The sequence below is a fragment of the Arachis stenosperma genome, chromosome 6 (assembly GCF_014773155.1).
Source record: "Arachis stenosperma cultivar V10309 chromosome 6, arast.V10309.gnm1.PFL2, whole genome shotgun sequence".
Classification (NCBI taxonomy): Eukaryota; Viridiplantae; Streptophyta; class Magnoliopsida; order Fabales; family Fabaceae; genus Arachis; species Arachis stenosperma.
This window is the reverse complement of record NC_080382.1, coordinates 20650524-20658429: the sequence shown is the minus strand read 5'-3', so window position 1 is coordinate 20658429 and position 7906 is coordinate 20650524. Positions and strand designations below refer to the sequence as shown.

General features: G+C 42.4%; 1 non-coding gene across 1 annotated transcript; it reads right to left on the bottom strand.

Annotated features, from left to right (window-relative positions):
• Positions 1-4559: 4559 nt before the first annotated feature.
• On the bottom strand, positions 4560-4663 carry LOC130938001 (small nucleolar RNA R71). The gene has a single exon (XR_009069186.1). It is a non-coding gene; the product is annotated as a small nucleolar RNA R71 (small nucleolar RNA).
• Positions 4664-7906: the final 3243 nt, after the last annotated feature.

The window sequence follows — 7906 nt, the reverse complement described above, 5'->3', positions numbered from 1 at the left end:
GATTACAGGACGTCGTGTTCTCTTCGGTCTCTCTCTGTCGCCTTTTCGGTTCTCTTCGGCGGCTTGTTTCCTTGTGGGTCGGGTGTAAATCAGGGGATCCCGTCGCCTTCTTGGCGCCTCCCTGTTTTCCCCTTAAGGACTATCTAATTCTGGAGTGACTTCTTCAGGGAGTTCTCCTCCTCTTCGGAGGGGATCGTGAGCGATATAGTTCGGGAGTTTGTTGACGATGCCCTCGAGTCGCTAGCTCACATTCCAGGTTCTACACCCTATGTCGCAGTTCCTGCATTATTCTGGCGCTGTCACTGCCAGTCCCCCCAAAAGGGCGTCTCTCCTGGGAGCGCGAAGATGGCTTGGGTTGTCGTAGAGGGGATCTCGTGCGCTCACGGGAGGAGGCCACAGAGCCCCCCCGGGGTTCGGCTCCGTCGCCTGGTTCCACAGGACCCATTAGAAAGTTCATTCAGGCAGTCTCCACAGATGACGCCAATGTTCGGTTGCTCGGTATCCGGACGGGTCGGAGATGTCTCCTGGGTAGGATGGGGATTGGCCTTGGTCTGGGTCCGCGGAGCGAGTTGCGGGCGTAGCCGACTTCACGAGCTCTTTTCGAGGTGAAATGGGAGGTGCTACCTGCAAGGACACTCCAACGCTCAAGTCAGACTGTGCAGGTGGTGTGAGAGAAAGGAATAAAGTGACGTACCTTGGGGGAGGGGTAGGACCCTCCCCTTATATACCCTGTCAGTAGGGCGGGCCCCACGGGGGAAGGCCTCCTTCCTGGAAGCTTCGTTTCCCACAGCTGTCATATAGCTGGTAGCGGGGTGCGTGTCCGGGTCACTGATGAGCGGATAATTTATACGCTTTTTGGCATTGTTTTTAGTATGTTTTTAGTATGTTTTAGTTAGTTTTTAGTATATTTTTATTAGTTTTTAGTTAAAATTCATTTTTCTGGACTTTACTATGAGTTTGTGTGTTTTTCTGTGATTTCAGGTATTTTCTGGCTGAAATTGAGGGACTTGAGCAAAAATCTGATTCAGAGACTGAAAAGGACTGCAGATGCTGTTGGATTCCGACCTCCCTGCACTCGAAGTGGATTTTCTGGAGCTACAGAAGCCCAATTGGCGCGCTCTCAATGGCGTTGAAAAGTAGACATCCTGGGCTTTCCAGCAATGTATAATAGTCCATACTTTACTCAAGATTTGATGGCCCAAACCGGCGTTCCAAATCAGCTCAAAACTGTCCGGCGTTAAACGCCGGAACTGGCACAAGAATGGGAGTTAAACGCCCAAACTGGCACAAAAGCTGGTGTTTAACTCCAAGAAAAGTCTCTGTACGAAAATGCTTCAATGCTCAGCCCAAGCACAAAGCAAGTGAGGCCCGAAAGTGGATTTTTATGTCATTTACTCATTTCTGTAAATCCTAGGCTACTAGTTCTCTACAAATAGGACCTTTTACTATTGTATCTTTAGATCTTTAGATCTTTGAATCTTTGGATCTTTTGATCATCTGGAGTCTTTTGATCATGTTTTGGGGGCTGGCCTCACGGCCATGCCTAGACTTTGTTCTTATGTATTTTCAACGGTGGAGTTTCTACACACCATAGATTAAGGTGTGGAGCTCTGCTGTACCTCGAGTATTAATGCAATTACTATTGTTCTTCTATTCAATTCAGCTTGTTCTTATTCCAAGATATTCATTCGCACTCAAGAACTTGATGAATGTGATGATTATGTGACGCTCATCATCATTCTCACTTATGAACGCGTGCCTGACAACCACTCCCGTTCTACAAGCAAACAAGGCTTGAATGTTTATCTCTTGGTTTCCTTAATCGGAATCTTCGTGGTATAAGCTAGAATTGATGGCGGTATTCAAGAGAATCCGGAAGGTCTAAACCTTGTCTATGGTATTCTAAGTAGGATTCAATGATTGAATGACTGTGACGAGCTTCAAAATCCTGAAGGCTGGGCGTTAGTGACAGACGCAAAAGAATCATTGGATTCTATTCCAACCTGATTGAGAACCGAAAGATGATTAGCCGTTCCGTGACAGGGTGCGTTGAACATTTTCACTGAGAGGACGGGATTGTAGCCACTGACAACGGTGATGCCCAACATACAGCTCGCCATGGAAAGGAGTAAGAAGGATTGGATGAAGACAGTAGGAAAGCAGAGAGACGGAAGGGACAAAGCATCTCCATTCGCTTATCTGAAATTCTCACCAATGAATTACATAAGTATCTCTATCTTTATCTTTATGTTTTATTCATATATCATCCATAACCATTTGAATCTGCCTGACTAAGATTTACAAGGTGACCATAGCTTGCTTCATACCAACAATCTCCGTGGGATCGACCCTTACTCGCGTAAGGTTTATTACTTGGACGACCCAGTGCACTTGCTGGTTAGTTGTGCGAAGTTGTGATAAAGAGTTGAGATTGCAATTGAGCGTACCATGTTGATGGCGCCATTGATGATCACAATTTTGTGCACCAAGTTTTTGGCGCCGTTGCCGGGGATTGTTCGAGTTTGGACAACTGACGGTTCATCTTGTTGCTTAGATTAGGTATTTATCTTCAGAGTTCTTAAGAATGAATTCTAGTGTTTCAAGGTGATGTCTTATCATCACCAAAGCTGATTGATTCTCATCAATTTAGCTCTTGAATGCAATGTCCTGCTGAAGCTTGGCTAGCCATGTCTAATTCCTTTAGACTAAAGCTTTAGACTAACATTGCATGATTCCTGGAATTCTCATTAAGAATTTTGATATCTTCATTTTCTTCTTCCACTTAATTTTCGAAAAATCCAAAAAATTTACAAAATCATAAAAAACCAAAAATATTTTATGTTTCTTGTTGAGTCTAGTGTCTCATTTTAAGTTTGGTGTCAATTGCATGTTTCTGTTCTTCTTGCATTCATTCATGTGTCTTAAGAGATCTTCAAGATGTTCTTGATGATTTCCTTACTTTGATCTTTGAATTCTCTTGACTTGAGTGTTTTGTCATATGCATTCTCATTTTGTTAGTGTCAGTAGTATACAAACTGCTAAGTTTGGTGTCTTGCATGCATTGTTATTTGATTTTAGTTGCATTTTGATTATTCCTCATTATTAAAAATCCAAAAATATTTTTAATTTGTGTCTTTTCAAGTCAATAATACAGGGAATTGAAGATTCAGAACATTCAGCAGAGGAATTACACAGAAAAAGCTGGGCATTCAAAACGCTCAGTGAAGAAGGCAAACTGGCGTTTAAACGCCAGCCAGGGTGCCTGGCTGGGCGTTTAACGCCCAAAAGGGTAGTGCTTTGGGCGTTAAACGCCAGAATGTGCACCATTCTGGGCGTTTAACCCCATGATGGCACAAGAGGGAAGATTTTGTTTTTAATGCAAATTTTTTCAAGTTTTCAAAATCTTTTCAAAATCAAATCTTTTTCAAATCAATCATATGTTTTCAAAATCAATTTCTTTCCATTTTCAAAGATACTTGCTAACAATTAATGATTTGATTCAGCATTTCAAGTATGTTGCCTTTTCTGTTGAGAAAGGTTTAATGTCTGAATCAAATCATTCTTGTTAGGCAAGTCATTAATTTTTTTAAAATCAAATCTTTTTAAATTGTTTTTCAAATCATATCTTCTCAATCACATCTTTTTAAAATCATAACTTTTCAATCATATCTTCTAATCACATCTTTTTCAAAATAGTTTTCAATCATATCTTTTTGATTTCTGATTTCAAAAATCACTTGATTTCTTCTCCACTCTTAGTTTTCGAAAATCAATTAGTGTTTTTCAAAATATTTTTAAAATCTTTTACTTAATTTTCGAAAATTTCTTCCTATCTTCTCACATCCTTCTATTTATAGACTAACACTATTCCTCAATGAACAATTCGAACTCCATCTCTTTTGATAAGTTCGAATTCTTCTACCTCTCCTTCTATTTTTCTTTTCCTCTGACACCTCAAGGAATCTCTATACTGTGACATAGAGGATTCCATATTTTCTTGTTCTCTTCTCTTTCATATGAGCTGGAGCAAAGACAAAAGCATTCTTGTTGAGGCTGACCCTGAACCTGAAAGGACCTTGAAGCGAAAGCTAAGAGAAGCTAAGGCACAACTCTCTGTAGAGGATCTAACAAAAATCTTCAAAGAAGAAGAACCCATGGCAGCCGAAAACAACAACAATGCCAACAATGCAAGGAAGGTGCTAGGTGACTTTACTGCACCTACTCCCGACTTCTATGGGAGAAGCATCTATATCCCTGCCATTGGAACAAACAACTTTGAGCTTAAGCCTCAATTAGTTTCTCTAATGCAACAGAATTGCAAGTTCCATGGACTTCCATTGGAAGATCCTCATCAGTTTTTAGCTGAATTTTTGTAAATCTGTGACACTGTCAAGACTAATGGGGTTGACCCTGAAGTCTACAGACTTATGCTATTCCCTTTTGCTGTAAGAGACAGAGCTAGGATATGGTTGGACTCACAACCTAAAGAAAGCCTGAACTCTTGGGAAAAGCTAGTCAATGCCTTCTTGGCAAAGTTCTTTCCACCTCAAAAATTGAGTAAGCTTAGAGTGGAAGTCCAAACCTTCAGACAGAAGGAAGGAGAATCCCTCTATGAAGCTTGGGAAAGATACAAACAATTGATCAGAAAGTGCCCCTCTGGCATGCTTTCTGAATAGAGCATCATAGGTATTTTCTATGATGGTTTGTCTGAACTGTCCAAGATGTCTTTGGATAGCTCTGCTGGAGGATCTCTTCATCTGAAGAAGACGTCTACAGAAGCTCAAGAACTAATTGAAATGGTTGCAAATAACCAATTCATGTACACTTCTGAAAGGAATCCTGTGAACAATGGGACAAATCAGAAGAAAGGAGTTCTTGAGATTGATACTCTGAATGCCATATTGGCTCAGAACAAAATATTGACTCAGAACAAAATATTGACTCAGCAAGTCAATTTGATTTCTCAAAGTCTGTTTGGAATGCAAAATACACTAGGCAGTACTAAGGATGCTTCATCTGAAGAAGAAGCTTATAATCCTGAGAACCCTTCAATGGAAGAGGTGAATTACATGGGAGAACCCTATGGAAACACCTATAATTCTTCATGGAGAAATCATCCAAATCTCTCATGGAAGGATCAACAGAGACCTCAACAAGGTTTCAACAATAATAATGGTGGAAGAAATAGGTTTAGCAATGGCAAGCCTTTTCCATCATCTTCTCAGCAACAGACAGAGAATTCTAAGCAGAACCACTCTAACTTAGCAACCATGGTCTCTGATCTAATCAAAACCACTCAAAGTTTCATGACTGAAACAAGGTCCTCCATTAGAAACTTGGAGGCACAAGTGGGACAGCTGAGCAAGAAAATTACTGAACTCCCTCCTAGTACTCTTCCAAGCAATACAGAAGAAAATCCAAAAGGAGAGTGCAAGGCCATCAACATGGCCGAATTTGGAGGAGGAAGAGGCAGTGAACGCCACTGAGGAAGACCTCAATGGGCGTCCAAGCAATCATGAAGCTAAATGAAAAGTTATTTGGTAATGAGACTTGGGAGAACGAACCTCCTTTGCTCACCAAAGAACTGGATGACTTGTCTAGGCAGAGATTACCTCAAAAGAGACGAGATCCTGGAAAGTTCTCAATACCTTGCGCCATAGGCACCATGACTTTCAAGAAGGCCTTGTGTGACCTGGGGTCAAGCATAAATCTCATGCCTCTCTTTGTAATGGAGAAGCTAGGGATCTTTGAGGTACAAGCTGCAAGAATCTCACTAGAGATGGCAGACAATTCAAGAAAACAAGCTTATGGACTTGTAGAGGATGTTTTGGTAAAGATTGAAGACCATTACATCCCTGCTGATTTCATAGTCCTAGAGACTGAAAAGTGCATGGATGAATCCATCATCCTTGGCAGACCCTTCCTAGCCACAGCAAAGGCTGTGATTGATGTGGACAGAGGAGAATTGATCATTCAAGTGAATGAAGAATCCTTTGTGTTTAAGGCTCAAGGATATCCCTCTGTCACCATGGAGAGGAAGCATGAAGAGCTTCTCTCAAAACAGAGTCAACAGAGCCCCCACAGTCAAACTCTAAGTTTGGTGTTGGGAAGCCACAACCAAATTCTAAGTTTGGTGTTGAACCCCCACATTCAAACTCTAAGTTTGGTGTTGGGAGGTTCCAACATTGCTCTGAGTATGTTTGAGGCTCCATGAGAGCTCACTGTCAAGCTACTGACATTAAAGAAGCGCTTGTTGGAAAAACAGAAAGAAAAACATCACACCCTGGAGGAGAACTTGCTGGCATTTAAACGCCAGTGAAGCTAGCAAATGGGCGTTTAACGCCCAGTCTGGCACCATTCTGGGCGTTTAACGCCAGAAAGGGGCACCAGACTGGCGTTAAACGCCAGGAAAGGGCAAGAAGTTGGCGTTAAATGCCAGAAATGGGCACCAGCCTGGCGTTTAACGCCATAATTGGCACAGAGAGCATTTTTGCTCGCCACTTGGTGCAGGGATGACTTTTCCTTGACACCTCAGGATCTGTGGACCCCCCACAGGATCCCCACCTACCCCACCACTCTCTCTCTTCTTCTTCACCCATTCACCAATCACCTCAACCACTCTTCCCCAAAAACCCCTCACCTATCAAAATCCCACTATTCTCTTCACCACTCACATCCATCCTTCATAAAACCTCACCTACCTCACCATTCAAATTCAAAACCACTTTCCCTCCCAAACCCACCCATTCATAACCGAACCCTACCCCTCTTTCCACCCCTATATAAACCCATCTTCACTCCTTCATTTTCACACACCCTAAACATTACTTCTCCCCCTTTGGCCGAACCACAAAGCCATCTCCATCTCCTCTATTTCTTCTCTTCTTCTACTCTCTTCTTTCTTCTTTTGCTCGAGGGCGAGCAAACCTTTTAAGTTTGGTGTGGTAAAAGTATTGCTTTTTGTTTTTTCATAACCATTTATGGCATCCAAGGCTGGAGAAACCTCTAGAAAGAGGAAAGGGAAGGCAAAAGCTTTCACCTCCGAGTCATGGGAGATGGAGAGATTCATCTCAAGGGTGCATCAAGACCACTTCTTTGAAGTTGTGGCCTTGAAGAAGGTGATCCTGAGGTCCCTTTCAAACTCAAAAAGAGTGAATATCCGGAGATCCGACATGAGATTCGAAGAAGAGGTTGGGAAGTTCTTACCAACCCTATTCAACAAGTCGGAATCTTGATGGTTCAAGAGTTCTATGCCAATGCATGGATCACCAAGAACCATGATCAAAGTGTGAACCCGGACCCAAAGAATTGGCTTACAATGGTTCGGGAGAAATACTTAGATTTTAGTCCGGAAAATGTAAGGTTGGCATTCAACTTGCCCATGATGCAAGGAGATGAACACCCTTACACTAGAAGGGTCAACTTTGATCAAAGGTTGGACCAAGTCCTCATAGACATCTGTGAAGAGGGCGCCCAATGGAAGAGAGATTCAAGAGGGAAGCCGGTTCAACTAAGGAGGCATGACCTCAAGCCCGTGGCTAGGAGATGGTTGGAGTTTATCCAACGCTCAATCATTCCCACTAGCAACCGGTCTGAAGTTACTATAGACCGGACCATCATGATTCATAGCATCATGATTGGAGAGGAAGTAGAAGTTCATGATGTTATAGCCTAAGAACTTTATAAGGTGGCGGACAAGTCCTCTACCTTGGCAAGGTTAGCCTTTCCTCATCTCATTTGTCATCTCTGTTATTCAGTTGGAATTGACATAGAGGGAGACACCCCCATTGATGAGGACAAGCCCATCACTAAGAAAAGGATGGAACAAACAAGAGATCCCACTCATCATGAAATCCCTGAGATACCTCAAGGGATGCACTTTCCTCCACCAAACTATTGGGAGTAA